Consider the following 23118-nt stretch of genomic DNA (forward strand, 5'->3'; position numbering starts at 1 on the left):
TCATGATTCAGGAAAATCATAATTGATGACGAACTTTATGTCTTTCACATCCACGCTCCGAGCTGCAGCATCTATTTCTGTCATTATATGTCTACTGCTAGATCTAAATTCAAAAAGAACCTAATGTCGTTTAACTTGACTCTTATCATCATGGAGAGAGAAAGCTCCATCCATCACTTGCTCCAGCAAATATGTCAATTCGGAGTATTTGTGATTCTCATAAACAACTTCTACAATCTGTAGAATTGAGTGATTGGCTTTCTGATCTTGTGAGGCAATGACAACTTTGTATGATTTATGTTGTGATGTTGACCCAGCGGTCAACACTTTGCTGTTGTTTTGGCTTCATCTGTTGCACTGTTTGTATCTTTGTCGAACCACAACAAGAACTATGATCCATTAGAGCGGACATCTATCATCATAACCATTCATCTTTTGAGATCCTTTGACTACTTTTATGTCTGCTCTTCTGTATTGGGGACTTCATTGTTCCTGTGCAATCATGTTGTTAGTGTTGTCTGCAGCTTTGTCATTGTAGGCCATTCTTCGACTCGCCATTGAGGAGAAGTATGCTATGATCTGAAATTGGTTCTCCAATTCATTTGTCAATTGATTTGAGTACCATTTCCTTATTGTTGATGTAGAAGGAATATGTACAAGAGGATGGTGATAGGTGTTCTTTAGATTAGGGTCTAAAACCTGGATGACCAAAGGGAAAAAACTCGGTGGGGAAAAAAAAATGCCTTTGGTATACGCTCTTATTGGAGTTGAGCAGCTAAACGTGAATTACATGTTCATGAAAGGTGAGTGCTTGGGTGAAACATGGAAAGAGTGCCTGATGCAAGTGCCAATTATGGGACACTCTATATGCATATGAGAAATTTGTCAACAAAAGCATGCAATGTCAAAGAAGGAGATGATGGGTGTTTCGAGGAATAAATGTAGCACATGTGACATCAAAAGATGTCTCAATAGCTTCCACCTTTCCAAGAAGGGTTTTCGATGTAGAAGTTTCTCCACTCGTATCTCACTGTGCTGAGTACGTGAGTGTCTTTTGGACCTTCTCCTTCACTTCACCAGACTTAAGTACTTAGACTTCGACTCTTTTGCTCACCTATACTAGCATGAGCGACACAACGTAAATATGCTCAACTCTTCCAGCTTGAGCAGTACCTAGAATAGCTAAGACGCTTAGACCACAGAGAATATTACTTCAAGCTTTGGGACTAACACCTCACTCATTTTGTGGCGTAGCTGCTCGACTCTGACTTGTATGACTTGTCGGTTGCATGTTGACAGTGCTTTGTGACAAGTTCTTCGGCTGTTGTAGTGGCTGCTGAGACATACTTCGTGAAGTTTCATCGTTTCCCTGTACCTTCTTCTCTTTGTAGTGCTCAGGCCTCTCATCAGTCTTTTCTTCATGTGGATTATGGATTTTTTGAAAATTTTTTTTTTTAAATCTTAATAATAAACAAAGAAAATCTTAAAACAACTCAACAAAAGAAAAATCATTCAAATAGAAATCTAAATGCTATGTACACTATACACATGTCCCTAGGGGCTCATATATGGATTTTGTCCCCATACTCCTCTGTAACTCTACTATGAGGGCATATACTCTAAATTTCGTAAAAAATTTATAACAATAAAAGGAAAAACTTCAATGCATCTCACAAAGCATTGCCCTCTAATAGTCATAATGTTAGGTCCGCATTCAGAATGCCTCCCCCCTTCCTATTTTGAGTCATCCTTTACGACAGGGTATCACAAAGGGTATGTGTTGTGCTTGGGCAAAAAGTTGTGCCTATGCAGGCCTTGTAATGTAGCCCTATGATGCATACACAGTCAATGCATGGAAAAGATTTATGTTGTGCAAGATGTGGGTATAAGCAATTTTCTTATTGGCATTTGTTGGCGAGGCTTCCTATTCTAAGCAATGTAATGGTCTTTGAAGCTCCTGTATCGTTGCTTGATTGAAGTGACTTGCTCTCTTCTAACTGTACTGTAATCGTAGGAAGAATTGTAAGAATTCAAGCGGCGATGCACTGACAGCAGTTTTGTTGTTCTTCTTTGGGACCCATTTCTTTGTGATTATTGGTTGTTTTGTTGTTGGCTCTCGTTTGGGAACCCATACTTGCCCGTGCTTTGTTTGTGTTTGAAGAGACTCCTTTGGGATCCACCTTTTTGTTGTGTGAGTCGACAGTGGTCTTTGCTTCAGCCCTTGTACGCTTGGTTGGTGACGGGACTCAGGCTTTGAAAGTTGATACTGTGGTTGTTTTGGAATCCAAATGAATTCCTGACTTTTTTGTGCTTGAATCAACTTCTTTGGAGCCCAAACCTGAGTTGTGAAAGCTTGTGACTTTGTGATATCCTTACCCATTCATGCACGCTTTCCTTTTTTTTGTTTTGGTGTTGGATCTTGTGATTTGTCATTAGAGATCTTTGTCTTCTTGATCCATCTCTGTTTTTGGCTGATCTGGCTTTTTGGTATCCAGATTTGTCGATCTTTTTGGCTTTGACTTGTTGTCCTATTATTTTGACCTGTCATGGCTATTGCTGAAGGGGTTGGTGATAGTGATGGCCTGAGTTGATGATAAGGGATGTCGTAAGATTCATCACTATTGCTACAATCCTCAGCAAGGTTGACTTCTTGTACTTTCCCTTGATTTTTTGGCTCGTAGTGGAAAGTTACTGTCTGTTTGCTTGTGGGTGGTAGTTTCTTGGAGGACTTTTCTAGCCCATTTATTAGAGCATTGTTAGCTCATTGCTCTGGTCGTATTCCTCCTAGCTGAGTCTTTTCATCCTTATTAGGAGCCATGTATGAGGATGCTTGTGGTGGCTGTGTCTTCACGGAGGACTTTGGAATCCACTTTTGATGCACTTTATTCGTGTAGAGATGACATTGATTCCCGGGTCGTTGATCTTCTTGAAGCTCGAAGTGTTCTACAGAGTCATAGAACTCGTCGTCTTCTTCATCTTTTGATTCTCCTCATTTCTTTGTTTGCTCCTTATTTCGAGAGCTTGTTGATGTCTGGTTCTCTTTGTTTTCCTGGATTACACTCACTGCAAAATAAGGAACGACATCATAGCTATTTTCATCACAAAACTTTGTTGTGGGAGCATCCTCCACGGTGCACACGTCCAGAGTAGCCAAGATATGTTCCCATCCAAAAGGCTCTAACTCTTCTTCAGAAAATGGTTCTGGGATATAGTCCATATCCTCTATAACCCGCTCTAGGATACATTCCTCATGTTTCAAGCTACCACATTGTGAAGCTCCACACATCCACAGTTCTTTAGGCTTACCTAACCAAGCTAGAAGTTCTGATCCTGCTACTGTGGCGGAATCAAACTCCTCAACCGGTGTTCTCGTGAAATCCCTATAGCTATGGTCCCTCAAGTTTATCTTTGTTATGGTTTCCATATGTCTGAGGTATATATGGTCATAACCCCAATCTTGGACCATTTTCAATTGTCGCATGAACGGTCTTCCCAGAATGATGTTATAGTTGTTCTTCTTGCCAAAGTCAACAACAGCAAAAGTGTGTTCATATTCAATGCCACAAGAAGTAACAAGTACTTTTTCTAGCAGTCCTATGGGCTTTTCCTTGTGTCCGTCTGCAAGTTGCAGGGTCATTCGTGTGGATATCAAGGTAGGTTTTCCCCATTTTTTCCAAACCTCTTTGGTTGCAATGGACACACCAGCTCCACTTTCAAGGATTGCCATGGTTTTTACGCCATTGAATTCCACAAGAAGGGTGGTGTTTCCATCTTCTCCCTCGTAATACTCACCTACCTTGTTTAATGGAACTGGCCTAGTATTTAGTTGAGGCATTTCAAGCTCTTTGATGCCTTCCTCGATTTGAGTCATTGGGGTTTTTACACCAAATTTCTCTAGACATTTACCCACATTAGCCCACATGTTTGGTCTTATTCTGAGCAACTCGGCTAACATTATTGTACAGATGACTGGGGTAGATAGAATATCTACTAGTCCCTTTGAATCGATGGCCTTGTTGGGAGACAGTCTCTGTGATGGGACTGCAACCACATCTGACTTGGTCTCGTACTCTCCCATATAGGATGGTAGTGTTCTTAGCGAATGGGGTTGACTATCCATAGATTGTATAGATCCTTTGTCGCCCCAACACGATCGCACGTCTAGATTCATTTGAGATCCAGTCTCAAATTCCTCTATTGGTGGTAGAAACACTCCTCGTTCATCACCAGTCTTGTCTACTCGTCTTCTTAGGTCATCGGCTTCATTGGCCTCTCTAACTTGTTTCCACAGTTCATCAATACCATCTATCTCTTTACAATCCTCAGGTATAGCTTGGGGAAATCCCTCGAAAGAGTTATCCGTGGTATTCAGTACTATCCTTGGTTCTAATGCTGGGTCTTTGAGTTTTGGTCTGAGCTCATGACTAGAATCTGGCTCTTTTAGTTCCTGGTTTGGTGGGATTACTTGTGTAGGCAGGACACGGATCACATCCTCAGGTTTTGCACCTGGTGGTTCTAGTAAAGCTTGGGCTGTTTGAATCATTTTATGGCACATTTCAAACCTTTGCTTTTCTAGTTCCGTATAGGGATATGTCATCCACCTTTGTTCTTGGGTTTGGTTGTTTTTGAGCCTCGCATCATAGGCTTTCAAGAGGGCATCTAATGTCTCATTAACCTTCTCTGCCAACACAAATCCTCCTGAACTAGCACTTCTCGGTTTCTCATCCGTGGATGGTTCTTCTAGAGGTTTAACCATCTGTGTAAGAGAAGGTGCCTCCTTTTCCTCATGTTGTTTTATCTTCTCCTCAGCTTCGGTAAGCTTCTGAGCTAGGGATTTTTTCTCTCGTTCCCTGCATGCTTTTATCCTAGTCTTTCTAGCTTTCCAACTATTTCGTTTGCTCTTGGTTTTCTGACTAGGTTCGTCTGTCTTTGGTCCATCATCTGTCTTTGGACTCTTGACACTTTCCGTGTTCTTTGTCTCTGGATTCTCATCAGCTTTCTTTTGAGCTTGTGCTCTTGTAACCACTTGAACTGGTACAACATTTTCCTTTTCTAAGCTACTAGGGAGCTGAACAATCCCTGATACATTTGTCGTGATTTTCTTGATTTGGTTTGGTTTTTTCGGGCAATCGGGGATCAAGTGAGTGATGCCACACTCAAGACAATAGGCATTAACTTCAGTGATCTCCGTATGAGGACATTGTTTGACCAAGTGGTTGTCACGACTTTTGTGACAATCTATCTCTGGTTAAGGAGATTCTTTTAGCATTTCCTCTTGGCTATAAGCAAGCTTTGACCTAGATAAGCCGATATTTGCAATGAATCGCAATGTCCTTTCGTCCATTTCATACCTTCTTTCTTTCGACTGAAACCCAGGAGGTGGAGGTTGTACTGGCCTCACCACTCCATGTGTTTTTCTCACATTTTGTTGCTCCAAAGGGTAGTACTCACTTTGGTTGCTATACCACATTGTAGCTGGTACTAGCGTTGGTTTATTTGATGCTTCCATCATTGGCATGTATCTCATGTCTACCGGCATTCTAGCACCTGGCAGCGGAGGTTGTTGTCCTAAGACAAGCTGTGGCCTTAATACTCCTACTAGTCTTGGCGCATTCCCCATAATGTATCGTGAAGTAGGTGCTTCTGGAACAGGTTGTACATACCACTCCCTAGCATTTTCCATGCTATAATAGCACTCTTCCTCCGTATGGTTCGTCCATTTTCTCTCAATTTCACACCACTTCAGCTCTCCCGAATCAGACCTTACAAGAGGAATCAACCTCTTGACCAAGTCGTCGATAAGATTTTCTTGATCAATAGGTGTCGTTGGCTTGGCAATGGAATCACTTATCTGTGAAACACTGTGCTGAGAGGATGTGTCATCTCCTTGACTCTTTAAGTCCTTTTCTTTGTATGCCTCACAGTTATCCACTAGATAAAGAGATTCTTTGATCAACTCGTTTAGCGTCATCCTCCTTATCATATGCAGATCCTTCTAAAGGCCCGCATGTCTCATTCCCTGGATAAATATCAGCATCAGTCGTGCTTGCGTAGGTAATTCCTCTCTCGGACAGAGCTTAACATATCTCTTGAGTCGTAATGATGCTTTGCGTACTGATTCATTCTCTTCTATTTGAATCTATGGATTTGTGAGGCCGTGTTGTGAGATATGCCTTTTGGCGAGAATTCTTCAATAAACTCCTCAAACAGCTCATCTAGGGTCTCAAAATCCCATATTTCCACCGAGTCGAACCATGTAGCTGCATCTTCTAGAGTCAATCCAAATCCCGCAAACTGTGTCGCAAAATCTGAAACTTCCTCTGCTCTAATCACTCTTCTAAAAGCCGCTACGTGATCCCTCGGATCTTTATCTCCCGAGTATTTTTTGTTTACCCATTTCTGTACTTGGGATGGTCTAACTCGTCGATTGTCTACAAGTCTAACCAGAGACTCTCCCAATCCTTCTCTCATTATCGCTCTTGAAGGGAATCCTGGTGGCTCTCTTCTTGGAATTCCTATAGGAATTCTCGTGTTTGGTGGAGGCATTTGTGGTCCTTCATTGACCAAATATCCACCTCTTTCTAGAACAATGTGTGGATTTGTGCTTTCTACAACTCTGTATTCTCATCCATACTTGTCGACAACTATAGATCTTCGTTGACAGTCGACTCTGTATGTGTAGACATATAAGAGCTTGTAATCCGTTATCTCTTCTAAGTATGGATCTGAGCACCTATAAAGATTGACCTCATTGTCGTCAATGTATCTATATAGTACTTCACTCTCATGACCAATCATCCAAACTCTCTCAACAAGATGGGTCTTTATCAATTGCAAGTTTGGAAGATCCATTGTGGGAGGATATTCCTCTATCGTCGGGATCTCCAAGCTTGTGTAAGCTGCGTTTGAATCTAGGGTAGACATGATTTCTGGGCTTAAGAGCTTTTTCTTGGTTTAAGTAGACTTAGTCCACTATGTTCAAGTGCTTTAGTTAGGGAAAAGTTGAAACTATGTCCAAAACCGCAACCGTTTCATCACAATTCTTGCAAATTGTCGCTTTTAGACACCCCTGACTTCCGGATGAATTTTGAGGCCTCAAACTATGTTTTTTTTCAAAATTGAACTAAGTGGTTGCCGTCGGCATACATTTAGTTCATGTTTTGCTCTAAGATCTATAGAGCCGCTCTCAGGCTACGTTTTGATATAAAAACTTTTCCGATCCGATACTGTTTGTGAAAGTTATGGCCAAAACAGTGAATTGCGGTTTAGTATGGTCAAAATTACAGTTGGACCCTAAAGTTGGCCTAGAGACATCCTACGCGTAGTATGTCTAACTGCTCAGAATTACCCCAAATTTGAACCACTGACTCTCCTTAAGGTGCTGATCACAGTGGTTTGCTCATAAGTTGGTTTGGATTCCTAAATCAAGCTGAAGACATCCTACGCGTAGGATGTCTTTTTGCTCTGTTTCAGCTCAAACTTGCACTGTAGCTTCCCCTTGATGTGCTAAACTCACAACTATTTTTACTTTTTGATTCTGACACCTATAGGTTGGTCAAATGATCAAGAATCTGTTCCAAAAGCCTGATGTCTGTTCTGATGAATTCCTAAGTCAAATCAACTCCAATTTGGACCAAAATTGACTAGGAGGCTTGCCTAAGGCTATATGACAGCATGGTATGGTCACAGTAAAATTTTGGTTTCAGAATTATGCCTTAGACATCCTACGCGTAGGATGTCTAACTGCTCAGAAAACCCCCCAAAGTTGAACCACAGACTCTCCTTAAGGTGCTGATCACAGTGGTATGCTCAAAAATAAGTTTGGAGTGCAAAATCACATATATGACATCCTACGCGTAGTATGTCTTTTTGGTTTGTTTGACCCCAGACTTGTCCCACAGCTTCCCCTTGATGTCAGTAACCCGGTGGTATGCTTAGATTTTGGTTTGGATTTCAAAAGTCCCAAATTTTAGTTGTTCTTGCTTTTTGTCAGTCAGAAGTGTTAAAGTCCGCTTTGAACCCAATTTTCTCACCCAAATGAGCTTAAAACTCTCACATACACTCAAAACATCATTTAGAACATGCCTATGGAGTCATCTTATGGTTTGGTCTCAAAAATTATGCCTTGGGCACAATTTGGGTAGGATGTCTGGCTATTCTCGTCTTTTGGCTTTGATCTGTCAAAATTTGGTCAAATTTCCACTTTGCAGGTGAAAATAGGGTAAAACCTACCTTCTAAACACACTGGTAACCTCAGATTTTCAAAATTTCCACTAGATCACCCTGTAGACATCCTACGCGTAGGATGTCTACTGCTGATTTTTTGAGACTGAAGTGTCCCTGATGCTTCCTTATGCTCTCAGAAAGTGCAAGTATGCTTCACAATTGCAAAAACATGCAAAAATCACTCAATTTAAGCCTTTTCTGAAATTTTGCGTTTTCTGACTCCGCCTTTTGGCTTTTGGTCAACAAAAATAGGGAAAAACACCCAAGTCAATATGTTACTAGGGTAAAACCTACCCTCTGAACCCACTGGTGCAGTCAGAATTTTCAAATTTGGTCTCCAGAACCCCCTTGAGACATCCTACGCGTAGGATGTCTATGTTTACAGAATTGCAGGTTTTCTTCACAGAACCCTTGCAAATGCTCTTTTTTATGCACAACATTAGTCAGTCATACAAAAATATCCACAAAAGCTTGTTTAATGCATTTTTACCCTCAAAAGCACACTTTTTCGTGATTTCAAATGCAATCAAGCACTATAGCAAATAATTCAGTGTTGAATAGCTCTAGATCAGAATTAGATCACTTACCTAAAGCTACTCCTACAAATCATATGGGGTTTTGCATCTATGAGTAGAAAAATGCTTCACTGCACACACGGACTAGTAAACGCTTTTATCACCTCACAAATCACTCAACCACCAACAACTACTCTAATCCACAGATCCTAACTAAACCTATCTAGTCGCAGACCCTCGGCAAGACACACGCTTCTTGGCTATCCACTTGATCGCGGAATATCCTCTTCCGGATCCACTTAAGAAAAACGCTTTCTTTAGCCAAAACTAAATCAAGCAACCATCACACGAGTGTTAGTAGGAAACCTACTTAGGCCCTTGTGTCCCTGGCAGCGGCGCCAATGTTGGACGGGAAGCAACTCACACACCCATGAAGTGCATGCAAACACTACCTAGATCAACATAATGTCAATCGAGGACACAGATGACACGATAGGCACACGGAGGAAATCTCTTAAGCTTGTCAGGCTGAGACCATCCTACATATACAACACTCAGGAAGGCCAACTAAACCACAATCAAGAACCTCACTGCTCTCAACTACACCACCTAGCCACATACACACATGCGGAAGGTAACTCACCTAATCATGCCAGATTCGTACGAAACTTAAGGAACACCATCCCCTCACTAGGATACACCTGTCCCTAAGCTTCTACACTCAAAACCCTCACTCAAAACCCATCTGCGGAAAACGTGTAGGATGACAGAGCCGAATTTTGAAAGTACCCGAAACTGAAATTTATGAGTACCTATGCATAGCTTATGTCGCCACCATTCTATAGACTACTAGCACGCAGAAAATAGACATCGTTTGATACACTTACGGCCACAAATAGCTCGTAGATGTGTCAGCGTGTGCGCTTCGTCTCGCGTGGAAAACTTGGCGTTGTCGCGTAGCTCTCCTCGAGCCTACAGCAATGGTGCAGTCGGATCTCCAATGCGTTGAGCGAGCCAGGCGTAGCGAGAGGATGAAGCTCACGCTCACTCTCTTTCTCTCTCACACACAGTAGACGGCAGCGCTAAAGTTTGATTATGGTTAAAAGTCTTCTTTACAAAATGACCTAGGTACCTTATATACTAAGGCTACCTTAGGTTTAACCAAAAATGGGGTTGGAAAGGTCAAATGGCTTTGTATTTACAATCTGGAAGTGCCATTGCACCCCGGCTTTTGAAACTAGAATAACTACTCATTACAAATGACGTTTATAGCCATAATCCGCAGCATTTCATAACTCGCAAAAGATAAGACTTTGGTACGAAACTTGAGTTATGTTGTGTTGTTGACCCAGCGGTCAACAGAGGATTATATTAACAAAAAAATAAATTAAATTGATTTTAGAGAAAAAATCCATAAGTTTTTGAAGAAAAGGGGGTCTCTTTATTTCCTTAAGCATGTAAGTAAAGGTGTTTTTTTAAATAGCCTTTGAGCGCATGTTATATGAATATTTTCTTAAAGGTGCACCCCCAAGATCCACGTGCACTTTGTTTTTGCAATTTTTGTAGATGTTTTTAAGCTTTTACTATGATATATTACTTGGCAAGATCAACAATCGATAGATTTAATTTTCTTTTCCCTGTCTCAAGTATGACAAGGCCATAAGATGCATCAAAGGAGCAAGGGTCCATATAAAGATACTCAAGAAAGTATCTTTTGTGTTACGTTGGCCAATATCTCTTTCGTGTAACCTCTTTGTGTTGTCAAGCAGAGGGACAAAGAAAGTATTTTAGGAGCATGAATCCCTAAATCTTATTATTCATTGGGAGCATGGTTACTCCAAAGCAATTACAACTTTCTAGAGTGCATGCAAAATAAGTACATGAAGTATATTAAAAGAACAATCATGCCACATGATGCTCTGATTTTTTATGTTAGGGGCGGTGTTTACAAAAATCAATAAGTAACTTAAATATAAGTCTCAATTTTGATTTTATTCCATTTTGCAAGATATCCTACAATGCCATCTTGACAAGGAAATGTTGCTCCGATCAAGAAAATTTTGGCAGCTCAATGATATTTGATAGCTAAGCTTCAAGAGCTATCTCTTGTACTATTGGTCAATCTCACGATTCTCAATAATTTGCATGATTTGCCAAGGCTATTTCTCTATGAAATATTGACAATATCCATTTTCTTTTGCTTTGAAATTTATGTGTCAACCCAAGCACCTGTTAGTCAAGAGCAATTAGCCTCCATTCTGTCTCATCACCTAGATGAACTTATGCAAAGCTAGGCTTCACTTAGGGGCATATTTCCTAGAAGCTTCCAAAAGTTTTCCATACTCTAGTAGCCTACGAACTTGGGGAAACTTGGCAATACATCTATATGTTTTTCATTGGAGGTGGGTATGAACCAAGCCAAGAGGGCATACAAGGTACATCCAACAACATCAAATTTCTCAACTTACTTGGCTCTTTGATCCAGACTCAAGTAAAGACAACTTCTCTCTGTATTATCCATTGAATTAGAATCATGGTGGATAATGTCACACATGCTCAACAATAAGAGGATATGAGCTCATTATTATGGTTTGCAGTAATGACCAAATGTGATGTATCAATGTTAGTACAAATGGATCACACTATTGAGACCTTCATTGAAGAAAAGGGCTTATCACACTATTTCTTTGATATGCATGAATGACATGCCAGTGTTGTGAATTGATTCCACTAAAGCATGGTTTACACTTCCTCTATAGCTTCAACTACTCTATTCAAAAAGACTGGAGGTTGGTATATTTGTTTGTGATTGTTGTATGTGTCTACAATGGCGAACAATTTCTATGCACAAGGTGCTAGCTATACAAATGATGCTTCTTGTGGATAGAAAGTAGATATGGCCTCACTATTAAGAAAATAATTCATGGGACAACATAGAGATCCTAAGAGTAGGTAATCTCTTGATCTAACACCCAAGAAACACTTAGTATGACTACCTTTTTTGGGATGTTGACAATTTTTCTCTTCTGATTATGGAGAGATATGATTCCTTCAAAATTGAGTTGTGAATAAGATTCCAAATTTGAAATGATATATGCTTAGTTGCAGCGTTGATTGTGTCTCTAGGAGTGGTATTTTCAATTGAGGGTGATAGTTTGATCTCATCATAGTTGTAATTTCAAGGAAAGAGGTTTGAAAATCTACCAAGGGGTAGTAGAAACATTCAACTTTCCAATTTGAATCCAACCAGCTATTAGACACAACATATTGTGTTGGTCACCATTGACTACTAGTTTGAGCATTTTTCAAACAGTCTAACCAAGGGGTTGGCCATTTCAGGTTCTAACCAAGGGGTTTGGATTGCAAAGGCAATACCCAAGGTTACCAGTTTATACTACCTAATTTTCACTAATGTTTCAATTAGTGTTATTAGGACTTTCCAGGTGCTCAAGGAGTGCACCTTTAAGAAACTATTTATACAACATGCATTCAAAGGGTATTTTAAAAACCCTTCACTTACATGCTTAAGGTAATAAAATGAACCCTTTCTTCAAAAACCTATAGGTTTTCCTCTAAAATCAATTAAAAAACCCCTTTTGTTAATAACACAGAGTGTAAAAATTACCTCCACATACAAATACATCTCGTACTTGTAGGATGTTCTTTTTTGGACATCCTTATTAGAGACATATTCCATATGTGGAGAATATGAGTCTCTAGGACTGACGTTGGCACCCGTTAGTTCAATTATGTGTCGCGGTAAAGTCCCTAGGTGCTGGTCAAATTCGTTTATTAGACCATTTTGAGCACATGATATTAGAAACAATTTCAATGGCCAAAACTTATCGACTACTTAGCAAGACTTATTAAGGTTACAAGTATTATTGAACAACTTTAACAGATGGTTGTTTATACATGTAGAAAAGTTACGTTCTGCTACTAAAATAGTTCATTTGGTATCTAGATGTGATGGATTTTCACATTCTATTATGGTCCAAATATGTTAGCATGGTTTCCACGTGGAAAGTATTTATTTCTTTTCCCGTGATCCATGAGCATAACATTAGTCGTAAGCACTAGCAAGTATGGTTATGGATACGCAGGTTCAGATCTATTTTTGTTAAATGCATGCACACTAGGGGATATGATTCCTAGTGTTTAGCAAAGGGAGATTTGAAGTGGCATACACATTCATGACATTAGTCGCTTCTTAAGCATTTTCTACTATACGTGCAATCTCTCCATGAGATTAATTGTAGATATACCAATCACTAATAGATGTCATAACTCCATTTGGGTGCTTATAGATCAGCTCGCTAAAGTCAACCAAGATGATTGTTCTTAACATTGTTGATTAATCAATAGTGCTGCAAGAAATTGTTATCCTTGTTTACCATTTTTTTTGGATGATTGTCTGTAATTGGTGGGGATACGCATATTAGTATTGTCGATCATCTAGAGAGGATATGATAGAACAATTACATGTGTTAATCTTGTGCTAAAGGATATGCTAAGCACATGCGTTAGCACCAAGCAATCCAATTGGAAAGTTTATTTCTCTAATTAGTGTTTAATTTACCATGAGGCAAAGCATGTTGCAAGGTTAAGTTTAGTCTCTTCATGTTTACATCAGACTCTCCACCTTGATCAATAGTTACAATGGGGTTGTTTACTGATGAATATTGATAAGAAGTCAAGGACTTGTATTTTGCTGATAAGTTACATTAGCCAATTACTCTCATGAGAAGTGAAAATAGGTACTCTTTTGTGTACATCTTAGTTGTAATAACTTGTTTAGCATATTCGAGTGAGTTTTAAATGGATTCTATATGCTATGTTGGTGTCTACACACGATGATTGCAAAGAGACAACAAAGATGTTATTTTTTATTTCATTGAACCTCCTATTGAATTGTATTGTTGCATGGTCAAGTCCCCGCGGTCTCATAGAGATCAAGATAATTCCATCATGTGATGATTTTTTCTACTCTTTGAGGCTCTTGATAAGAATGATCAACCTTTGATCACGGAATATAATTTGATGAATTTAATTCTCTAGTGTGTGCATTATTGTCAGTAGGAGTTATATAGCTGCTTGCATACATGGGGTGCAAACAAAAAAAAAGAGGCAAAGAGAGAGAGAGAGAGAGAGAGATAGGAATGATATATTGCATATGTATTGTGTGTGTTGGAAAAAGATCGGAACTAAATGTAACAGAGATAAATAAGGGTATTTTCCATGATGGCAACATCCCTCAGCATGGAAATAGTAACAACTGAGTGGGGTGTGTGGCTACAATCTTGCATGGTGCATGACTGCAGTCGTTTGCCCGCTAGTAGTAGTTGGTGAGTTTGCTAGTTGGCAAAAAATTGCCCATTTGGGAAAAAAAAGGGAAAATAAAAGGTGTGCCATAGGCTGGTTGAAAGTGCCATGGTGTCTTATGTGTGCACTAGAAACACACACACACACACACATAGAGAGAGAGAGAGAGATTTTAATGGCTATGGTTGGTGTGCTTTAGCATCTATATTTGCATGGCTTGTTGTGGTGTGTCTTTCAAGATAATAAGGGTAGTGGAAGCATGTTGGCAAAAGGGTGATGAGAGGTGGAGTGTGGGGTGGTTGAAAAATCTGCATGGTAGGTGTTTTATGCGGTTGTCAAAAAGTGGCACCAAAAAGTAGAGAGAGAGAGAGTAAGTGATGTTTGACCAATTGGTAACCCTGTTCATGAATGGGGCTGCGCGTCAGCCAATAATGGTTGTAGTTACACAGTGTTACAGCCTGTCCAGCTACACGACGGCGGGTTGCACGGTGTTTGTTTTCTTTCAACAGTTGATCATGTGTGTGTGTGTGTTTTGGGGGGATGGGGGGGGGGGGGGGGGGGGGGGGGGGGGGGGGGGCTAAAATGGGTTTTCCATGATGGGGTTTTGACTTTTGGAGTTGTTCACATGGGAGAGGTGGCATACCTTCTAAATGCAAGGTTTTGAGCTCACAAACTCCCTGCTATGTTTTGAGGTATCTTTCCTACAAAGAAAGGGTATTTTGGAGCCTAAGGAATATGAGGTATTGAGCTCAAGATTAGATAGATGATTTCACTTAAGATAACATGCCGATAACATGCCCTGATTTCTTTTCTATAGCAACCCTGTGGGGTTTCTTCCTACATAGAGAGATAAGAAAGGTAACGTTTCTTCTTCTAGAAATCCAGCCTCTTCTTCTTCATGAAACTATTCTTACTCATAAGATTTTAATCAAACTTGTAACTCATATTATTCTTTTTTACATAGATTAATTAAGGCTTTGTCTTCTTTGTTATCCTTGTACAAAGAGTAATCTTTATATAGTCAATTATACATTCAATTGTAAATTCAGAAACACTTGCAATCTATATGATATATAATGATCTATGTACAATCCTTAATTTAAAAAAATGGAAATTTAAAAGAGACATGACTTATCTTTGATCATGATAATCTAGGTAGTTATGATGCATTAGAAGATTTTGGAGGTCATTTGGAGGGCCTTCTAAGAAATTCTATTTCTCTCCCTTTGCACTTATTGAGTATGTCAAAAAGGACAACTTGATACTTTGAAAAGTAAACCTAACTTTTTGGTATTTTTTGAAAACGGTCACCTTTTCATTAAATGTGATTGTCTTTCTCAAGAGGTTGACACCGCTCATTCAATACGGCTTTTTACATCATTCAAATTTGAAAAAATACAAAACTGTCAGATAATGTAAAAATTTCAAGATATGGACACTACCAATGTGTGCGGAATGCCCAAATACCTAAATATCGAACGTCTACTTGCCCTGTTCTGACTCTCAGAGAGGGAGAAAATGCCAAAAAACCTCTAAAAAGGGGGATGTAGCAGAATGGCGCGTGAGAGGCACTCTAATTTTTTGTGAAATGGCCTCTGTGTACCGTTCTGCTACTTCTCCCTTTTATGGGTTTATATATATATAAAGAACTATATATATTTATTTATCTATTTGTTACTCTATATATATAAAGAACTGTATATACTTCTCACTCTATATATATATATATATATTATAAAGGGGGTTTAGCCAAACGGCGCACGAGGGGCACTCTAATTTTTTGTGAAATGGCCTCTATGCGTCGTTAGCTACTTCTCACTTCTCACTTAAGAATACTAGAGTTAAAGAGATTAGAGTTCTTAATAAAAATATAGTACACCGTTTTTTATTGATTACCTTGAATCATGTTGAAAGGGAAAATCGTTCTTTGGTAACAGCGGATAATATAATTTCCCGGCTCATTGAGCGATTTATCTGTAAATCTATCATTGTATGTACAGAGACTCACGGAAAAGGTGGACATCATAAGCACGTAGGTGTGTGGAATGAAAGTGCTAGTAAAAACACAGTACGAAGTGTTATACGCAAAGCCTTTCCAGAATTCAAAGGGCGGCAATGTCATGTGAGTACCCATAGGGTCTAGGAAATTGTCTGCCAATATATCTTAAGGGAATATAAAACTCCCGTAGTATGGGGAGAAGAATCTCTTGAAAAGGTAAGGGAAAGAGCTAGCTACAAACAAAAAAGTTATTACAATTTTATAGCCCCCAGATCACTACAAGAGGTTGTGTGCTCTTGTGACGCTTATAGCGACGGAAATACATTGGGTTTTTTAAACCCCCGGTGTCGCTAAAAGTGTCGCTATTAGCGTCGATACGAGAACGTCTCTATACTCGTCGCTACCGTAGCCTCTATAATCGTCGCTATATAGCGACGCATATAGCGACGCTGCAGGGCCATAGATAGAGACGCTTATAGCGACGTTGTAGTGCACAATTTAGTGACGCCCATAGCGACGCCCGAGATTAAAAATTTTTGGTGGCAAGGAATCCATCAACCATATTGAATGTTTCATTGGTCTATTTACCTTTGAAAAAAAGTACAAAGGTAAATATAAACCCAAAATAGTCAGCCACAATACAATATAATCATTAACTCCATCATCCATAATACGTATTGTTTGCAAAATAAAGATACAAAAATGACAAGCGTGAATTGATGGAAGTAAATAAATGACAATTGTACACAACAGCAAAATCACTTGATTGTTAATCATTGCAAATGTAATAGTTACAAACCATTGTCATTATTTAAAAAATATACATGGTTTTCAAAAATACATAGTTACATGGTCTCATGATACATAAGCTAGGAAAAAAAGAAACTAATGCTATCTAGCTATGGCTAAACTGACGTCGTCTAATCAGACGTCTCATCGCGTCCAAGTGGCGTATCTGTCGGATTCTGCAAAAAAAAAACAATAAGATAGCTTTTTGTAAGTATAAACATATAGCGAGCGACGTTTATAAAACAATACAATAAATAGAAAAGAATAAACCCTAATACTAACCATGCCACCGTGAGAAGTCAGGATGTTTATAAGGGCGTTTAAGCCCTTCCTGCTTGCGTACTCACGCTCGTACGGAGTGGAATCACGTCCTATAAATGACCACTGTCAAAACATACAAAGAATCCATTATGTTAGAATTTCAAATCCCATAAACCCTAAACTATCGAACATGGATGTGAAAACACTTACAAAATTGGCCTCAAATGATGCCCACCCGTCGCTCCCCAAGTGGTGCGAGCTCCCTGCCTCTACTCGCGCTCTGGATGCCTCCTTTTGTTGCTTCCACTTGTCGGGATTCTCGCGCGCTTCTTTCTTCTCATGCTTCCAATCTTCTTTGGCCAGCCAATCTGGTGTGTTCCATCCATGCTTGATTGCTTTTTGCACTTTGCAACGCTTATGCTTGCAGTACTCGCGCATTCAAACCTTCATCACATCTTCATTGAAGCAGTCATCCCATGTTGGAACGGGAAACTCGTCATGAAGCATGCTGATGACTCTGTCTTTTAATTCATTCGGTACTTCACTCTAGGTGTTTAGTATGTAGTGTCTAAACACCTGAGAGCACAGACCGCGCATGCGCGAAATCACCTTCTTGCCGTCATCATCCAAGATGATGCCGCCATTGAAGTCAATGGAGTAAGGCAAGCCCTCTCGCCACTGACGCATGAACCTGGGTGTCTCGACAGGGGTCTCTAGCGGCATGTGAACGGGGGTATGGATGCTAGGTGTCTCCACTGGAGTCTAAGCCCCGAAGCGAGGAGTGTCCACTGGAGTGACTCCTGGAGGAGTAGCTAGTGGTGTGTAGCTGTGGGGAACGGCACTCAGCCGCGCAAAACCTGGTGTCGATGGCGATGTCGTGGCTGGTGTCGGGACGGGCAAAGAAGGGGAGGGTAAAGAGCCTCGTCGAACATGAGGCGGTGTCGAAGCATCGGTGGCGCCACCCCCACAACAACCGCCACCACCACCACTAGAGCGTCGGTGCCTAGACGAGTGTGAAGATCGTCTCGTCGGCACCGAAGCTTCAGAGCGCATTGAGGACTCCGAAACAGAGGGAGATGCGGATGGAGTAGGAACGCGCGATGGTGCGCCTGAGAGATGATGCTCTACGTACCACTGTCTCTGCTCGGGTGACAAAGAAGAAAGAAACTCATCATCATCCATACCTGCATTAAACACACTAACATTTAAACCTTAATATTGAATGAATGGAGTAGAAAACATGGACAAGTAGATAGAGAGAGAGAGAGAGAGAGAGAGAGAGAGAGAGGAGGTGCTCGTCTCGTCTCTGCTAATGAGAACATACCTAGAGCATACGTACCTAGAGTGGACGCAAAGACCATTAAATACAATGACGAAATGATGCATATAAATACAATGACACAAATACTTAAAGAGCCGCAGAATCGTACAAGAACACTCCAGTGCTTGTAGATTTGGAATGTTCAAAGGCTAGCAGCAACAGAAAGCGTTCTTCTTCTATTCAACTTGAGTGATGAAAGAGGCAAGTGCATGACTCTTAATTTACAAAACGGAGCACACTTGTTCAAATACAATATTTATGGCTTTAAGAGATCTCTCTCTCATCCTCGCATAGCTCAGCATAACTTCCTATATCTATATAGAGCTCTCCGTTTAAACGAATGTCCTCTGTTTCATTTTGTAGATCCTCTGCATGCACCCCATAGAGAGTAGCAGCTTGATGTTCGTCTGGCACCACCTCTACGGCTTCTGACTGGGCATCTTCTCGGATCTCCTCCATTGATGTCGTTGTGACTGGCACATGGTAGCCTTCATACGTCCGTGCACTACGAGGGACTACCTCTATGACGTACCACCAGTTTGATGCAGACTTTGTGGGATGAAATATCACCTGCCAGAGCCACATAACTTACATGAGAGCTTCCAAGCACATAAATTCTAAAACCTTCTGATACCATCCAACCTTCTTCCATGCTACCCTCCGGACGTGCCTTCTGACGCACATATCCCTTGAGCGTTTTCATGAAACGTTCTAAAAAGAACATCCATCTGGAATGTACTGTGCCGGCTATTTCCACCTCATCAACTATGTGAACAAGAAGATGCACCTGAATGGTTAGCATGGTAGTAGGAAAATGTTTCTCAAACATACACACAACCTCCGCAGCGTTTAGTTTGGCGAATGGTATGGAGTCTACGTTGATCTCCTTTTGTGAGATCCATTGTAGCAAATCTGGCTCCCAAAGTATCTTTCTTGCCGATCAGATGGTCCCATAGTAGATTACCCACATTCTTGAATATGTGCATTGGATCGAGCAAGTGATTGATCATGAGTCGGGGCCAGTATGGTAACTCGTACCATAGAGATAGTCTCTTCATCCCTGGGGGCAATCCGTCATCACACATCTCCTTCTGTTCTAACCATGCTTGTGCAGACATCCTCGGTGGCTCTCTTCCCAAAAAGCCATCGCGTAACACATGATTCTCTGGAAGATACGCTTGATGACCTTCGTAGATTTGCTTCTTCAGTGAGGGCGCCCTACGTGCATTCAGTCTAGGTCTACATGTGACACATGCTCTGTATCTGCTTATTTGAAGCCTTGCATGTATACACATGATAATAGATCAACTTGAGAAAAAGCAAGATTTACAGTGTCTGAGTGAGGAGTGTAAATAGATCACCTGAGCATTCTGTTAGTCCGGGATAGTCATGCATGGTCCACATTAGAATGCCTTTGATCAAAGCATTCTGTCGACCTGTGTGTCGGCTCATATCCACCACCTCTATGCCAATCCACACTTGTTGTAGCTCTTCCAATAGTGGACAAAGATACACATCCATATTCTTCACTTTATATCGCCCCGGCACAATCAATCTTAGCCATAGGTGCCCCTTCTTCGTAGTCAACCACGGGGGAATGTTGTAGTTGACGATGACAACGGGCCATACACTGTAAGATTTTGATCTTTGACCAAATGGATTTACGCCATCCATAGCTAGGCCTAAGCGCCATCCCTAGCAAAATCCGTCCATGTTCCATCTATATGTTTCCAGGCTACATAATCTGCAGGAATCCATAGCACACCATCCGAAGATTTATTCTCCTCACGCCATGATGCTAGGGCGGCCATGGACTTACATTCGAAGAAATGCTTAATGCGAGGAAGCAGAGGGAAATGTCGCAAAACCTTTTGCGGAATTCTTGTTCCATGGAGATATACTTGATATCTTTCGGAATCACATTTCAGACACTTCTCCATGTCTATGTATTCCCCTCTGAAAAGAATGCAGTCATTAGGACAAGCGTGGATCCAATTATAATCCATCCCCAAGTTTTGCAAAATCTTTCTTGCTTCCTCTCGAGAATCTGGCATCACATTATCAAACTGGTAGTATGTGCTCTTTGAGCAATCTACACAACATAAAAATACGGTAGAATTGTGTAAAAATCTATCAGATCATTATACAGTTAGAGTTTTATTAAAGTAAACTAATTGTAATAGATCACCTGAAAAGCGTTGTGACGCTAGTGTCACTCCATCCAAACTTTGTCTGCATGTTGAGAAGAACCAGGAGCGCTTTCAATCTAGACACACGTGCTCCATTATACAATGGCGTATCGGCTTCACTTTTCATATCATCATAGACAAGCCTTTCTGAATCCATGATCGTCTTGATCATTTCATCAACTTTGGGCTCAAACATTGCCTCGTTGGGAATGTGGTCTGCATGATCATCCCCCGAGCTGTCAGAGGCTACATCTTGTGTCCTCACATATGCTGCTTGACCAAAGCGCCTACGAACACGTCTATTGGGTTGCAAGATAGCTGCATGCTGGCCAACGTCAGAGTCCGACGAGTTATAATTGACAACAACTCGATCTATAATAGATGGATCGAACTCGCCAAATTCGTGAACATGCTGCAAAGAAACGTGTCTTGTCCGTCACACAGCATGCTTGCAATGGTTACAAGGACATAAGATCCTCATTGACAGATAGGTGTTTCGGTTGGACGGCCCCACATCCTCGTCACTACTCATAATGAGGGCAAAAATCTTATAACTTGGACAAAAAATTTAATCTTCTATTGGCATTCTTCGTCTTTTATCTCTCTCTCTCTCTCTCTCTCTCTCTCTCTCTCTCTCTCTCTCTCTCTCTCTCTCTCTCTCTCTCTCTCTCTCTCTCTCTCTCTCTCTCTCTCTCTCTCTCTCTCTCTCTCTCTCTCTCTCTCTCTCTCTCTCACACTATAAACTACCTCACATTCTCTAGTCATGTCCAATCCCCGCACACCTTGGTCTAGAGGTGCATGGAGATCAGAACCACCGGGTTATAATCTCGTCTTTATTGGTCAATGCATATATTTGTGGGTACAAGAAATCCACACAAGAAATCTACATGATACTGCATGTAGTGGACAAAACCCCTTTGCCTCTTCTCTAGTTGTAGCATTTCACAGCATCTTAACATCTTCTCATAGTAGATCTTTGTTTGTAGCATGCAGGTATGTCATTCTTGCAATGTAGCTGATGTCTGCTCAAGGCACTTAATTCTTATTCTAGATTTGACGGGATGTGGTGTGTGTGTGTGTGTGTGTGTGTGACCCTTGGAATCGTCATCTTGCATCACTAATTCCTGTGTATGCTCAATTTGCTCTTCCATTAGCTGAACATGACGCTTGTTGTATGGTAGCAGCAGTCGAACATGAAGGTGGAATTGCTGGTCCGCATGGACTGTCGAGGCTGTGAGCGCAAGAAATTTTCTCGCCATTTCTTCTACCTTATTTTAAACAATTTCTTCGCCATTTCTTCTAACCTTAACTAAATAACCTAAATCTAATTTAATATAACATATATAAACCTAAATTAATAAACCTAAATCTAATCTAATATAACGTAAATCTCAATCTAACGTAAATAAACCTAAATCTAATCAAACATAAATCTAACTAAAAATAAACCTAAATCTAATCTAATTTAATTTAAATAAACCTAAATCTAATTTAACGTAAGTCTACTAAAACCCTAATTAATCTTTAACGTCTTTTGGGATAGTTTCCTACGGAGTTAAAACTCTCTTCTTCTTGTGTGTGTGTGTGTGTGTGTGTGTGTGTGTGTGTGGGTGTGTGTGTGCCAATAAAAAGAGAAAAATGGTATAACCTTTCTATCACTCAAGTGTGGTAGATTGGTTATGCCATTTTCCTCTTGAATAACAAGTCTTGGTTTCAACTCCTAGATTTTTAGGTCTCTTTAATTAGTTTCCTACGATGTTAAATTAAACTCTCTTCTTCTCGGGTGTGTGTGCACGCCAATTAAAAAAAGGAGAAAAATGGTATAACTATTCTATCACCGAAGTGTGATAGATTGGTTATGTCATTTTCCTTATGAATGACATGTCCTGAGTTCAACTCCTGTCGACTAGATCTTTAAGGTCTCTTGGGATACTTTCCTACGATTTTAAAACTCTCTTCTTCTTCTTCTTCTTCTTCTTCTTCTTCTTCTTCTTCTTCTTCTCTCTCTCTCTCTCTCTCTCTCTCTCTCTCTCTCTCTCTCTGTTTTATATATATCTCTCTCTTTCTCTCTTTTCCTCTCTCAATGTGTGTGCATTCTTTGATTATGCATGTGTGTGCGCTTTTTTTGGTTTATGCATGCTCTCTCTCTCTCTCTCTCTTTTCCTCTCTCAATGTGTGTGTGCTTTCTTTGATTATGCATGTGTGTGTGTGCACATTTTTGGTTTATGCATGCTCTCTCTCTTTTTCTCTCTCAATGTGTGTGTGCTTTCTTTGTATATGCATGTGTGTGTGAATTTTTTGTTTATGCTTGTGCGCTCTCTCTCTCTCTCTCTCTCTCTCTCTCTCTCTCTCTCTCACACACACACACACACACAAAAACACAATGTGTGTGTGTGTGTGTGTGTGTGTGAGAGAGAGAGAGAGAGAGAGAGTGAAAGAGAGGGAGAGAGAAAGAGGGGAAGGGACCATGAGAGTGAGGAGAGGGAAGGAGCATAC

The sequence above is a fragment of the Adiantum capillus-veneris genome, chromosome 3 (assembly GCF_014529385.1).
Source record: "Adiantum capillus-veneris isolate H3 chromosome 3, ASM1452938v2, whole genome shotgun sequence".
In the NCBI taxonomy this organism is placed as follows: Eukaryota; Viridiplantae; Streptophyta; class Polypodiopsida; order Polypodiales; family Pteridaceae; genus Adiantum; species Adiantum capillus-veneris.